Below are 16,359 nucleotides of genomic sequence, written 5' to 3' on the forward strand. Positions count from 1 at the left end.
TCCTGACAATGATCAGGATCCGCTTGGATGAATCTGGAATTCACCACCTTGACTACTAAGTTTCCCTTTGTGAACTGCTCAAGAACATTACTGGGCAATTTATTCATCTCAGCAAGGTATATGATACCCCATTTTGCATAGTTTGACCATACATATATGTGAAAATATGGACGCATACATCATCGGCATTTAAAGAGGTGTAGCTCCCAAATGTCATCTAGTTGACCACGGATAAACATCAACAGCACTGTCACCATCTGCAGATATTCCCAGGATAGCATAATGTTTGGATCTTCAGCATGACTTTGACCAAGCCGAGATTGTGCATTGCTAAACCTTGGTGTTTACAGAATGTCAAAAGAGTTGTCGAGCTCCATCCTCGCTACTTTCAATTTCAATATTAATTTTCAGTTCAGTATCAGAATTTTGCAAATGTGTAAAAAAAACAATATTCGTAAAACTAATTGCCACATTGCCTGAGTACTGATTTTATGGGCTCGTCAATAATATTTCACATTCATTCTCTGCAGTTTTCTTTCCAAATAGGCCATTTTCAGTACACAACTCAAGAATTCCAGCTGATTTTAGGTGTCGTACAATAGCCTTCATAAATTCATTATATCATGTCAGAGTTATATCAACATTCTGTTGGCCCAATGTTAGGATTTTTATAATTCTAAATTATTTACTCTCCCCGTCCTCTCATTAATACCAAACATAAATACACGGTTTGTTTTGTTTAACGACACCACTAGAGCACGTTGATTAATTAATCATCGGCTATTGGATGTCAAACATTGGGCAATTCTGACACGTAGTCATCAGAAGAAACCTGCTACATTTTTCTAATGCAGCAAGGGACTTTTTATATGCATTTTCCCACAGACAGGAAAACACATACCACGACCTGTGACCAGTTGTGGTACACTGGTTGGAACAAGAAAAAGTCCGATCATTTGAATGGATCCACCGAGAATGTTCGATCCTGTGACGCAAGCACTTCAAGCGAGTACTCAACCGACTGTGGGAATATTTAATTACATGGTTAAATATATGGTTTGTGTATACCCCCCTCCCCCACACACACAAAAAAAAGAAGAAAAAAAAGAAAAAAAAAGAAAAAAAAAAAGAAACCAAAACCTGTAACAGAGTTTGACTATTAGCCACTACATCTGAACCGAGAGAAACAATATGATTTTTCTTGAACAAGTAACCTTGACCTTTTCTGTAAATACATATCTACAGTTTTATCCTACATATTTAAATTTGCTTTCATTGAAATACCGGGTGCTTCAGATGTCAAAAGGAAATATTAGATGATTACAATATCTCAATTAGACGAGAAGTATAGAACATATAGAAGTATAGAACATATGGAAGTATAGAACATATGGAAGTATAGAACATATGGCGGCTATCTTGGTTTGGTGCTCTCTTTTCTTTTCTTTTTTTTTGGGGGGGGGGGGGGGTTACAAATACAAAATTCAGTTTGGTATAAAACATTTTTGGAATCAACAGATCAAACAATATAAAAACTACTGTAGACCATGTTCTACGCAAAAATGCCATAACAATAATTTTTCAGAGCTCTTTTTTCAGATTTGGGCCTATATTTTGTAAATAATTTCAGTTTGGTTTGCGTAAGAAGAAAAGTAAAAGTGTTTTGAAAGAACAAAATATTACTATTTTTGTGTGTAATTTACAAATTAATCGGCTCAGAAACAAATAACTTGTAGTAAATTACATAGTATGAAAAAAGCATTTCCTGTGGGACGGACTATAGACTAATATTTTTGTAAGCTTCTTACTGCCACAAATAACTCTCCGAAGTGGTCAGAGTTAACCCACAGCAAAAGCCGATGGGAACTGACAGGTGACCATAGTAAACAAGCAGCTGTTTCGTTTGGAGAGACAAGGACAGCGATGTGGAGGTGGATAACAAAATGATGTTTATAAAATTGGAGGAGCTGCCCGACAGTGAACACGTAAGGTGGAAACCAAAGGAGAGAAGGAAGTGCAGGCAGTGGGATGAAACAATTACGGAAGAGCGATCGCCTATATGCAATATATTGTTGGGAGTTTAAAACAGTGTGTGGCTATGACACAGGGCAGCTGTCAGAACCGATTGCTTGGTTTATGAACAGTGGGTATTGTTACACAGCATTGGCGTGCGGTGGAGATCTCATGAATATAGGAAACAACTTTTACCAATACCAACGGAACATAATCGGTTGTGGCTGAACGCTACACATTTCTCTTGGGATTCGCCGTGGTAGAAACATGCTACTTCTCACAGCCTAACTAAGGGCACTCGGCATTCGCAACTAACAGCAATGGGATATCATCCAATCTCAGCTTTTTTTCTTATATCTTTTCTTATATGTTCGTGTATTTGCTTCGTACAAACAACAAGCTATCATGTTTTGCTAGTCGTACAGATTGCGCATATTTACTTTTGTTTATAATGGAATTCTTCTAGAAACAGATACTTCTCAAAAGAACAAAACCTGCCACTTAAGCCAAAATTAATGTGAAGAGAGAGAGAGAGAGAGAGAGAGAGAGAGAGAGAGAGAGAGAGAGAGAGAGAGAGAGAGAGAGAGAGAGAGAGAGAGAGAAAGAGAGAGAGAGAGGGAGACAGAGAGAGGGTGTGTGTTCAGGTCGGGTGGACTAGCGAATGGTATTTAAATTATATTTACTGACATTTTGTGATGAGCGACAATTCGACAAAATAAGTCAAAATTACTCAAATAGCTCTATTTCTTTTCGATGGACCGTTACAAATTATGCGCCAAATTACCCCATGAAAAATGCGCAATCCTTTATATTTTGGACTTAATCCTACGGGACATTCAAAATTCAATAGCACCACAAGTACCCCCACCCGTTACCGACCCTGGGCCCGGTAACACAAAGCTCTCGTAACACTTACGTCAGACGTACACCACACATTATATATGGTGTACGTCTGACGTAAGTGTTACGAGCGCTTTATGTTACCGGGCCCTGGCAGGCCCATATTTTCGAAGCTATCTTAGCGCTACGAAATCGTACATGCATCGTAAGACATGACGTCACTACAGTACTGGCTGTAGTGACGTCATAGATACGATGCTTTTACGATTTCGTTGCGTTAAGATTGCTTCGGAAATATGGGCCCTGGTCGGGCTGCTGGTGATCTCTTGCACTTGCCAACGTGGGCGGTCTCTCCTCCCACTCACCCCAAACCATATCCTGTCCTGGGCGGAGGAGCCGGCATGGGACGATTCCTGTGCCCATTACAGGCGTGCACTACAACAGCTTGCTCTGAATGCATGTTAAACCCTTAAACCAGCCCATCCCGTTTGTGCATACTTAGAATAACGACAATAATAGATCACTCTTAACGTGCGGCTAAAGTTGCCAAATACAGAGTAAAACAACGTGTATGTAGATATAAATAATTAGACACCTCGCCCCTAGAATTAATGAAATAAAGCTAGACCCTATGTTGCTACTTACAGAAGTAGCAGGAGGCGTCTTTGTTGACTGGCCTAGATATATCGAGGTTTAACGACTCAGTGGATAGGTGTAAGACCACTACACCCTCTTCTTTCTCACTAACCACTGACAACTAACCCACTGTCCTGGACGGACAGCCCAGATAATTGAAGTGTGTGCCCAGGACAGCGTGCTTGAACCTTAATTGGATATAAACATGAAAATAAGTTGAACTGAAATGAAATGAAAGGCCTAAACACACGTGTGACGATGCGTCAGGGTTTGACGGTCTTTCTGCTGTTGCTAAGCGTGTCTTAGTCATCACCCACCATCAGGCTGGTGAGAGTTTTCAGCTATGTGAGAACGAACAGGAATTGTCTGTCTCTGGGGGGAACTCTGACCTCTCCCCTCACCATCAATTTGGCCAGTCCTGAGGGATCATCCACATGCCACAGATGAGAGTCCACCGAGGAAATGTTGAAGAAGGCCAAGTCACCAATAAGGAAATTTAAACGGTATCTATGATGTCACATTATTGTTCTAGGTTCAGATTATTTTTCAAGAATCTACACAGGTCTGTAAAACAATGCATTTAAAGTTCAGGTCACAGATTCGAACTCACTACTGACATAACTTGTACATTGTAGACATTGGAATACAAATAAATGCTTATATAATGTATGTTCGCAATGGTGTATGTTGTTAGTGCCAACGAGAACCCGTTCTATTAGCAATCTTCATTTGAAGTTGGGCAATTTAACATGAGTTTCAATGGCAGATGACATCTGTGTAGTGAGACTTTAACACGTGCCACACGCTTAATGCCAGCCATCTACTGCTGATCATTCTGGTTATGTCCGAAATTATACTATCTTTTTTTTCTCTTTTTTTTCCAGACGGGACGTGCCCAGTGGTAGAGCGCTCGCTCGATGCGCAGTCGGTCTGGGATTGATCCCCGTCGGAGGCCCATTGGGCTGTTTCTTGTTCCAGCCAGTGCACCACTTTGGCATATCAAAGGCCGTGGTATGTACTACCTTGTCTGTGAGATGGTGCATATAAAAGATCCCTTGCTGCTAATCGAAAGGAGTAGCCCATGAAGTGGCAACAGCGGGTTTCCTCTCTCAATATCTGTGTGGTCCTTAACCATATGTCTGACTCCATATAACCGTAAATAAAATGTGTTAAGTGCGTCGTTAAATGAAACATTTCCTTCCTTCCTATCGTTTTTGGTTCTTAGTTTTATAAAAGTTATTTGTTATTTTAATCAATATTTTCATGAAGAAAGATAAAAACAGAAGTTAATTGAGCAATCAAGTACTTTTTGTTAATGAAAAAAGGATTAAGTTGGAAAATACACTTGGAAGTGTAGATTTATGAGAAAATATTGAGCTCATCCCTACGGGGCTCCTGAATTATTTTTCACGAATGTACACCGCCTCGTACATTCTCCACTACATAATTCTTTACATTCTAAGAAATGAACTCTCATTGTGAACATTGGAAATTGTTATCAGTATTGTCTTGAACGGTGTTTTCTTAAAAATGCTAAAATAGTCCTACATTTACCTCTGTTGTGAGGAAAACACACCAGGGAACTTAGGAGACTTATAATATGGCAGCTATGTACTATTTCTTTCCAAGCATAATGCTACTGGTCTACGATATATCCTGTCACAAAACGTCAGATTTTCTCATAAGTGTAGATCATTGACTACCGCAGTATGTGACAGGACCGGTCATAACGTGTTGTTTCCTATGGAAATACGTTCATCTAATTTGGTTTAAAGTAGTATTAGTGTACGAGGAATCACAGTGCACAACACATGTGCGGGATACCAGTATAACTAGCATACCGATTTCTCCTCGAGTCTCCTCAGTTTACAGCAGACAATAACGCCTCTTGCTACTTCTGAAACGAACAACATAGGATACCATTGTCTTATATTAATTCTAGGGGCGACGTTTGGTTTGTTTAACAACACCACTGGTGCACATTGATTAATTAATCATTGGCTATTGGATGTCATGCATTTGGTAATTCGTAGTCATCGGAGGAAACCCGCTACATTTGTTTCCTAATGCAGCAAGCAATCTTTTATATGCACTTTCACACAGACAGGAAAACCCACAGTTGTAGAGCATTGGTTGGAACGAGAAAAAACCAATCAGATGAATGGATCCACCGATGCGGTTCGATCCTGCGACGCAAGCACCTCAGTAGAGTACTCGACCGACTGTGCTAAATCCCGCCCCCTTTTCTAGGTTCGAGGTATCGTAGTATTAAGATCTACGTTGTATGTAGCATATTTATCCATACCTTAAGCATGATTTTTAAAAGATCTGTAATATATCTGTACATCACCGCAGATCATCCCGTACCTACGATTGATCGGTTAGGTTTAAATGTATGGAAATATGACATTGGCTTCTGATCTGCGATGTATTACACATTTTATGGGAATCAGATTTTAGTATTGTCTATTGATTTTATTTGTTGGTAGGCATCCTATACAATAATTGGACATTCTCCCTTCCATCGTGGTACTGCACATGAACGTTTACAATTTCAACATTCCCGAATTGTTTTTGTAAACATTATTATGTGACATAGATGAATTTGTAATTATTTAAAAATAATAAATGCAAAATATAGAAATATGTCTTATAACTGTGATACTGCACCTTTAAAATTCTCGGATCGTGACTGAAGAATTATTTTTATATGGTGTGTAAAACGTATGTATTGAAAGAAGTTATATTGGGACAAGGGAGTGCTCCGGAGTTAATACAGTTATTGGCGTTTAATACAGAGACAAAAGTTGTTGCTAGGCAACTGTGTATGTCACTAATTTCGACTGGTGTCTTTGGATCGAGGAGCCATCACAGGCAGTCTAATAAACACCCAGTGATCTCGTAATTGATAAATACTTCGACTATTCTTGGTTTGCATGCTGCTCTAATGAACATAACATGTCTATTTCGTGTCTGTGGACTGATTGCGAGAACTAGTGTAATTAGTGACCAAAACAAAGACAATGACTTCAATCAATACAGATGTGCGAAACATCACCAATCTCTGTTCTGTTGAATATTGGAAATGGGGTCGTTAATTTACTTGTTTCCCCTAAAATTATACACCATGGTTGCGTTATTTTATTATAAGTTGAACTATTTTCCCCTTCTAATAGGCTCCATTGAAAATGAGTTTCATTAAGCCCCGGTCACACTGTCAAGGATCGTCTGGCCGGATCCACGGCGGATGAAAACTTCACGGATGATCCCGGATAGTGGTCAATCCGCGGTCCTCTACGGATGCACCACGGCTTAACTACCAAGGATTATTAAGGATAGCGGTTAGTTGACAATGGGGAGCGCTACGGATCGCTACGGATCGCTAAGGATCGGTACAGTTTAGTACGGACCACAACGGATTGTCACGAATGATGCCGGATCGTATCCGTTGCTAACCCGGCTTCCTGATCTTTGACAGTGTGACCGGGGCTTTAAGCACCAATCACATTTTAAAATTAGTTCTTTTTTTCTTTATCATTTTTTTTTCTTTCTTGCCGCAAATAAAATTAGTAATGTCTTATACTTTGTTCTTGGTAACGGCACTTTGACGAATCACAAACATCTGACCCTTTTCATATTAAACGAAGGTACAGAGAAATGAAATTGTTTTGTATTGGCTTGACGAAAAATCAACTAAGAATATTTCCCTACACTTCTAATTACAACCTGACTAGCACGAGTACACAATCATTCCGAATGATAATGGGATCTCATTTTGAGATCATCCTCCTGAATCTAGATCATCACAGACACTGAAACAAATCTCGCAGCTTCTAAAAAGGTCAGTTTTAAAGAGACTGCTGGATTCAGGTCATGGCAGGAGTGAGGGTAGCGTACGATGGCTGTGTTCTAAGACGTCTTCTGGCGTTTAGAGCGCACCATCTAATACCACTGACTGCCCGAGGTTATACAAGTCAGCGGCCAATTGATTACGCGCTTTTCAATATCGAGGACAGTGTTAAGACCTGCAAAACGCGAAAGAAATGAAAATAGTTTCATACTGAAACACAGATGAAACGATATCGGTTTCATTAACCTTAACCGTCTTTAGAATATGCATCCAAATTACACATTTGGCTGTGCGAGTAATCTGCACCAGTTCAAACGAAACCACAACAAATGAGAATGTTGTATTATAAATATATAATTTGACTTGCAGAAGCAGGTAACCTGGGGCGTGACATACAGTCCGACCAGTATAACATGTTTTACTGAGTATTTAAAAACAATGGTGCGTGATCTAACTCACTGGGGAGAGCATCTGCATCGATCGTAGAAATGAAGTTGATGAAGCCCATCAGTCGACCTATTGTCCCCGTCCTAACCAGTTCCCTACGACTGGTATATCAAAGACTGTGGGGGGCGGGACATAGCCCAGTGGTACAGCGCTCGCTCGATGCGCGGTCGGTGTGGGATCGATCCCCATCGGGCTATTTCTCGTTCCAGCCAGTGTACCACGACTGGTATATCAAAGGCCGTGGTATGTACTACCCTGTCTGTGAGATGGTACATATAAACGATCCCTTGCTGTTAATCGAAAAGAGTAGCCCATGAAGTGGCGACTGCGGGCTTCCTCTCTCATTATCTATGTTGTCCTTCACCATATGTATATGATATATATATATATATATATATATATATATATATATATATATATATATATATATATATATATATATATATATATGTGTGTGTGTGTGTGTGACGGAACATGCTCTTAATTTTGTTTTCGCCTGTGGCGATATTAATTGTTTTAGAGGGCCGTGTGCAGTTCCAATATGCACTTAAGCACAGGTGGGTACCTTGTTACGTAATACCTCTGCGCGACGGTCGTCGAGCTGTATTTTCTAATACACACCCAGCCCAGTTGCGGAGGCCATGTGGCCAGTAGTTACGTAATACCTCCGCGCGACCATGGAATCTCTAGCGAACTGGCGACAGTAAGTCTGACCATCTAAGAAAAATATGCCGCGCGTGGTCGCTGTGGAAATATCACTTGATAGGGGGAGGACCGCGATGTACCCCCAGGCGATACTGGGATTTTATAATAAATAGCTAGGGTTTTAGAGATATCAGGGAGAAACATATTGGAAGGCTTCCAGGGAACGTTCGTCCGTTTGGACTTGGTAAATATCATTTCTGCTCTGTTGTATAACCTTGATGTGACTGATGTGACTTTAAATATTTTAATACTGTATTATACCAATATTATTTAGACGGTGCTGCCGGTCATCTGACGCAGTATACTGTAGGCTCACTGTTCTAAATAATTATTAAGGCTTAGCCAGTCATCCTAGAGGACCTAGGTAAACTGTAGGTTATTGTCTTTATTGTGATAGGTACCAGTATTAAGACTGTATTACAAGGTTATTGAATGTGTAGTTAGGGTTAATTAAAAATTAACCAGTTAGGAATAGAGTTGTAATTCCTTTATTAATTAAGTTCTCCTGGAAGCGTTTCTCAATTATCACACGTTATTGAACAAGTAGTAAGGGTTAATTAAAAATTAACCAGTTAGGAATAGAGTTGTAATTCCTTTATTAATTAAGTTCTCCTGGAAGCGTTTCTCAATTATCACACGTGTGGGTGTTGTGTCACGGTGAGGTGATTAGCATATTGTGTAAACTAGACACCTAGAGATTAACTAATTAAGTGATCAGTTCTGGGTTGTTATTATTTGTTGTTGTTAATTAACTACTGCGGCAGTACATTTGTCAGCGTAGGTTAATACAGATTCCAAAGTGTATTGTGTTTTTGTTGTGTTTTCTAGTGAACTAAACGTGCTATAATAATATATACTTTATATAAGATCTTATCTCTGATCATACCTAGAGACGAGCTACCAGGGTATAACCGCCCGTTACAGAGAGATCTAATAGATATACAGTTAGAAGAGATATTTTGATAATCGTGTTCCTTCAGTTACGGGATTAGGATTCCCCGTGTCAAATTATCATATATGATTACGCTATATGATAGATAATATAATATATGATATCTATATTACTATATATTAACTATAGATCTATATATACTATCCTATCAATATATATATATAGACTATATATATATCAGATCTATATATGTATATATCTATATATTAATATATATATATCTATATATATATACACTATATATAGATATATAGTAGTGATCTATATATATATATATATAATATATATATATATAGATATATATATCGATATATATATATATAAATAATATAGTATATATCATATATATATCTAGATCTTATATACATATACCATATATATCTTAATATATAGATCAGGAAGTACACAAAAGGTTGACAGTTAAAATGATTATATCTAATAATAATCATATATAAATGTAGAGATGGCGCAAATTTAGCTCTGTCGGTTGAGTGCTCGCTTAAGATGCTTGCTCGGTGGACTCGGTGGATTCATTCAACTGATTCGGTTTTTCACGTTCCATCCAGTGCACCACAACTGGTCAAAGTCCGTAGTATATGCTTTCCTGCCTGTGGGAAAGTGATTATGAAAGATCCCTTGCTGCATTAGGAAAAATGTAGCGGGTTTTGTCTAATGACTAATTGTCAGAATTACTAAATGTTTGACATCCAATAGCCGATGGTTAGTTAATCAATGTGCTCTAGTGGCGTCGTTAAGCAAAACAATAAAACTATAATATGTATATGCAGAGAGGATGAGGCATTAGAGGGCACATTACATGTTCCTGTCAGCTTCACCATCTTTTCTCTCAATCAGTTTTCACTGTAGGTAGTTGTTTTCCCAATATTTACCACACTTTGTCCCTATTATCTCCAAGTTACAATTTATTTTGTTTAATAACTACACTAGAGCACATTGATTTAGTAATTATCGGCTATTGGATGTCAAACATTTGGTAATTCATTTGCTTTAAGAGTATGGGATAGTAGTATTTATATTCTTGGCGTATTACGATGTTTAAAACGATGCGTGTGCCAGTTTTAACCACATATGTTAAGTTTGTTGTTTGTGAGATTTTGTTTGGTACCGACACCCCATACTGTCAGTGGTTTTATTACATACCTATTCAATCTTACTATAGTGATAAAAACGTTTTTGAACCGTGTGATAAATTTATCTTGTATCACACATATGTGCGATCGGGACCGGAACTTGTAAACGGGGAATTCCCGTTTTATTTTTTACTGCAGTTAGCGCCTTTTATGTCCGAGATCCTGCCCGCCGAGTCATTGTTATACGTTGTGCTTCCCATTTATTGAACTCGTTTATCGTTTATTTTGTGTAAGAACATACCATATGCCATATATATATATATATATATATATTCTTGCGCAAAATAAACTCGTGCAATAAATAGGAAGTGAAAACAACGTATGTGCGGTTTTTATATTTATAATCGTATAACAATGACTAGGCGGGCAGGATCTCGGACATATATCTGTGATACACATCCAATAAACGTCATGTTGTTAACCATTATGCAGGGTAATCACGTTAAAAACGACGTTAATGGAAATGGAGAGAAACTCTGATGTTATTAATTAGTCCTTGCAGTTATAACATAAACTTAACACAGCTAATGCTAAAACTAGAACCAATTTCTTAACTACAGTTAACCACCGGTCCAGGCGGAGGGAACTATAGGTTTTGTCTCCGTCAATTTGTCTGTCTGTCTGTCTGTCTGTCTTGGTCCATCTGTGCCACATACAGTTTTCCAGACATTGTTTTTAGCAATGACTCAAGATATTGAGCTGACATTTTGTGTATTTCTTTATTATGTACTTTTACAGATCAAGTTTGACTTTCATAGAAATTTACCCATTTTTGGCAGAGTTATAACCCTTGAATTTAGGAGATACGAAAATGTGTTTTCCGGAAAAAAACATTCGCAATGCATCAAGATAATGAGATAAAATGTCGTGTATACCTTTAACATGTACTGTAACACATCAAGTTTGGTTTGGATGTCGATTTACCCATTTTCACAGAGTTATGGCCCTTGAACTTAGGAGATAAGACAATTTGTTGTGCCCAGTAGGGGACATGTATTGCTTTAGCAGTACACTCAGAATGCTGGTTCTCGGTCGACGTGTAGCTCAGTGGTAGAGCGCTTGTCTGAGTTGCAGGATTGATCGCCCGCTAGGATCTCCAGGTGTTTCTCGTTCAATCCAGTGCTCGGTAAGACCATTGGGCTATTTCTCGTTTCAGCCATTGCACCACGACTGGCACATCAAAGGCCGTGATATGTGCTATCCTGTCTGTGGGAAAATGCATATAAAAGATCCCTTGCTTCTGATCGAAAAGAGTAGCCCATGAAGTGGCGACCGCGGGTTTCCTATCTCTATACCTGTATGTCCTTAACCATAGTATGTCTGACGCTATATAACCAAAAATAAAATGTGTTAAGTACGTCGTTAAATAAAACATTTCCTTCGTTCAGTCTATTGCCCAACAACTGGTGCATCATATTCCATGGTATGTCATGTTATTACATACCCATTTAATCTTCATATAGTAATAAAGACAATTCTGGCTGTGCAATAAAAACAATATTTTATTAAACATAATTAGGTGTGCTACAAAATCTCACATGCGTAGTACGTATTTACCTGAATGTCCCAAGGCGGGAATAACGTCATGTTCCTAGCCATGTTCAATCAATTCCATAAAATTTAGCCAACTTTCCAGACGAAGTAAGTTGTGTTATTTAATTAAACGTTGGTTAATCCTAATATAGATAGGTGGTATGTAATAAATCCAGAACCACATACCAGCTGTTTTGCCATGTTATTTATTTCACCCGTTTACAGTGCGCACTACAAAACTCGTGGGACCGGGCGTAGCCCAGAGGTAAAGCGCTCGTTTGGTGCGCGGTCGGTCTCGGATCGATCCCTGTCAGTGGGCCCATTGGACTATTTCTCGACCCAGCCAGTCCACCACGACTGATATATCAAAGGCCGTGGTATGTGTTATCCTGTCCGTGAGCTGGTGTATATAAAAGATCCCTTGCTATTAATGGGAAAATGTAGCAGGTTTCCTCTCTAAGACTATTATGTAAAAATTACCAAATGTTTGACATCTAATAGCCGATGATTTATACACCAATGCGCTCTGGTGGTGTCGTTAAACAAAACAAACTTTTAAAACAAAACAAACTTTTATAAACTCGTGCAATAAATAACGTGACAAAACAACTGGTATGTGGTTCTGTCTTTATGAATCTATCTCATATAGGAACGTGCAAGTCAATTTCCTTCACTGCTTTGTATTGGTTGGTATGAGTCACCTATGTATCGGCAGCGGGCTTCGTCTCTTTCGACCAAATGTCAAACGACCACATGTCAGACACTAAACAGACGTAGTTTAGAACCGTGCCGAGATGGCGTTAAACTAACATTCCTTTCTTTTCCTGTCCTCGTATTCACGGAATTGAACTAACAGGTTTTTGTCATTTTTTCTCGTCCGCACAGTACCGCAAATGGGTTCGTGTTTTTGAGGGCTGGAATCATCGTGAATCAAACCGTACAGATCTAAACATAGTGTTAATAAAACATGTTCAACAATATCAACTGGAGGCCGCCCGTCTGAGCTAGCCAACGCGACTAACACGGCATGTAATTTCCACTCAAGCAATTTCCCCGCATGTATTGGAAATCCGTAACGCAACGTTTTGTTTCAGCGGGATAACCCAATAACTCACTTTGCTGCCTTCTGCGATGTCATAAAAGATTCTGCACTGTTTGGTATTGGGTAAAAGATGTTATTTTGCTGTGGGCTTTGGTTCGTTCATACATGTTCGGTCGTAATCGGAAAGCAACAGATATGATCGCCTGTCCCTTGGGACTGGGATGAAAAAATGGATGTTAAAGATGTGTGTGTATGTTTGTTTTTTGTTTTTTAAATAGTGATATTACTTTCACAAACTGAAATGTATGTGCCCAAGATGTATATTAATTAATGCGGCTGTGTTCACTCATTTTCTATGTCAGTTTAATGACAAATGGTTCACAATTCCTTTATAATTAAATTACATGTCAGTTAGCATTTGGTACAAAACATAATGATATATGATTCACTATTTATTAATGATTTATCTGAGTTTATACACAAGCTACATTCAGTAGACAGTACTAGAGCGATAAGTGGTTTATTTATCATATTTGTCAATTTCCACTAAGATACATTTAGAACATAAAGTAATAAATGGTTCACTATTTATTTATTTATTTATAATGTATGTCAATACACATTTAGTACACACAATAATTGGTGGTTTATGTTTACGGTTTGTGTCAGTTTACAAACAAGATACTTTTTATACAAGGAAGAATGTGCTATAGTTTACTATTTATTTACAATTTATGTGGCCTCAGATTACAGTGACAGGGGATAGCATGTAGTTTGTAAACATGTGTAACTTGTTGACATTGAAGACTTGTTTGTGGTAATTCCGGCCCATGCAAAAGTAGTGCTTTTTGTGTAAAATGGGTGTACTCCGGCCTGGTTTAGAGGGTGTGTCTGTTTAAACCAATATGCTGGGAGAAAGAGCTGGACAACAGGGGTTGTCCTTTTCAGGGTATGTGTCCCCCATGCAGGCAAAGATACATACAAAACTTCACGGGCCTGCTGATATTAATAAAAATGTTATAGCCACTAAGGCTATATAGAAACATATAGCGAAATTAATTGTGGTCTGAGGCCTGATATAGTTCACACATTACACCGGTTAAATGCTTGATTCTGATGAAAGTATTATAACCAGAGAGGTGAAATTACACAGACTGATTGTGCATACCACAAGGAATATGAAACTAAATTTATTTATTTTCTAAATATTTTATTAAATTGAAAAAACATTTTTTTTGAATTTATTAAAAAATTAAAATTAAAATTTTCAACTTTTAAATTTCAATATCCTCCAAAATAGCATAAAATGGACCTCTGATGTTACTACAGGTTGTTGCAATATTGTTTAAACAGTTTTGAGCTAATAATTTGGTAAAAAAGAGCAAAAGTTGGATTTTGTTAGTCATATTGAGATTTAATTTTTTTTTACATATTGAATTTTTAATGAGTTTTCTCAATTATTCCAATTGGACAGAAGATCTAATATATAATGAATATATCACTACTAAATGTAATTAAAACACTTTAAATAAATAGTATACAGTTTTTTAACAAGATTAAGTACTCTAATAATACATTTCACCTACATTTATGTAAATTACACACTTCAGTCATTTTTCAAAAATGGTCTTTTATCCTTAGAAAATCTAATAGGCTAATATTCTATGCTGTCTGAATGTATTTATTGTGTTCAGTAATCAGATGCTGGTATACTTGTCAAGTTTATTGCAGAAAATGTGCCAAAAAGGTTAACATTTGGCTTGTAATACATATGGCAGAATAATCCATAATGCATATGCCAGTGGTCATTACTACAAACATCCTTCCAATCAAGAAATACTACACTGAGGTATCCCAGACACTGGCACATGACTACACTTGTTAACAGTTATCACTGGAAACTGAAAAATATGGTGCAAGTACCTCTTGGTAGGATTTATATCAGCATTTTGTGACAAAATCTTCATTTTCAAAGTTGTCGTCAACAAAAAACATATTATGGTGTATACCTAAGTAATATCTGTAGGGCATATTCATATTAATATGCATTTATATGGACTGTTTTGCCTTTTACAAAGTGGCTACATGTCTAATACGGTAAATGAAGTAGATTAAAGTAAATACAGCAGTCAAAATTGAATATGAGGGCCTATCATGTCTAATTTTCCCTGAAATTAGTGTGTAAACATTTGTTGCAAATGTCCCCGATTTTGTGACTTTCACCATCCCTCTGACACATTTCTAATAATGTATCATGAATTCAGTCACCATATCTTTACTAAGCCTCCACTTATCATATGTAAAATGCAAAATTTTACGGTTTTAGATTTTTTTTTTTTTCAAAAATTTAAATTTAATTTTAATATTTCATTAAAAATGAAGTAAAATCTAATGATGATTTTTGATTTTTTTCCTTTAAATATTTCAAAATCTTTCCAAGACAACACTGTGCAGATAGAACATATGAAGAAGAAAAAATAGCTGCTCATTGTATGAAGAAATTCCAAAATTTGATAAAGTTATTACATTTTGAAGTTGGTGTCAATCAAGTTTCCATTGCTAAAATTGGCCATGGCAAGGCACTGTGGTAGGTGTTTTAACACAGCCTCTGTATACTCTCAGTTTAAAGGTGACATACCGATATTTACTGAGCATTGCTTTAATATGTATATCATTGGAATGCATTAGTGTGGGCCAGTTTTTAGGGGAAAAAATGGACTGATAGGCCTCAGATTACAGTTATCTTCCCATTTGGTTGTTCCGGAAGTTTCACCGCGCAAGTAGTCTGCTGTTTGACTGTGATTATTTCATGGCAGACAGCTATGAAGTGGCAGCTGTTTGACTGAAGTGACAGGGGATAGCATGTAGTTTGTAAACATGTGTAACTTGTTGACATTGAAGACTTGTTTGTGGTAATTCCGGCCCATGCAAAAGTAATGCTTTTTGTGTAAAATGGGTGTACTCCGGCCTGGTTTAGAGGGTGTGTCTGTTTAAACCAATATGCTGGGAGAAAGAGCTGGACAACAGGGGTTGTCCTTTTCAGAGTATGTGTCCCCCATGCAGGCAAAGGTACATACAAAACTTCACGGGCCTGCTGATATTAATAAAAATGTTATAGCCACTAAGGCTATATAGAAACATATAGCGAAATTAATTGTGGTCTGAGGCCTGATATTTGTAGTCACGCAAA

This window comes from Gigantopelta aegis, chromosome 2, assembly GCF_016097555.1.
Source record: "Gigantopelta aegis isolate Gae_Host chromosome 2, Gae_host_genome, whole genome shotgun sequence".
Lineage (NCBI taxonomy): Eukaryota > Metazoa > Mollusca > Gastropoda > Neomphalida > Peltospiridae > Gigantopelta > Gigantopelta aegis.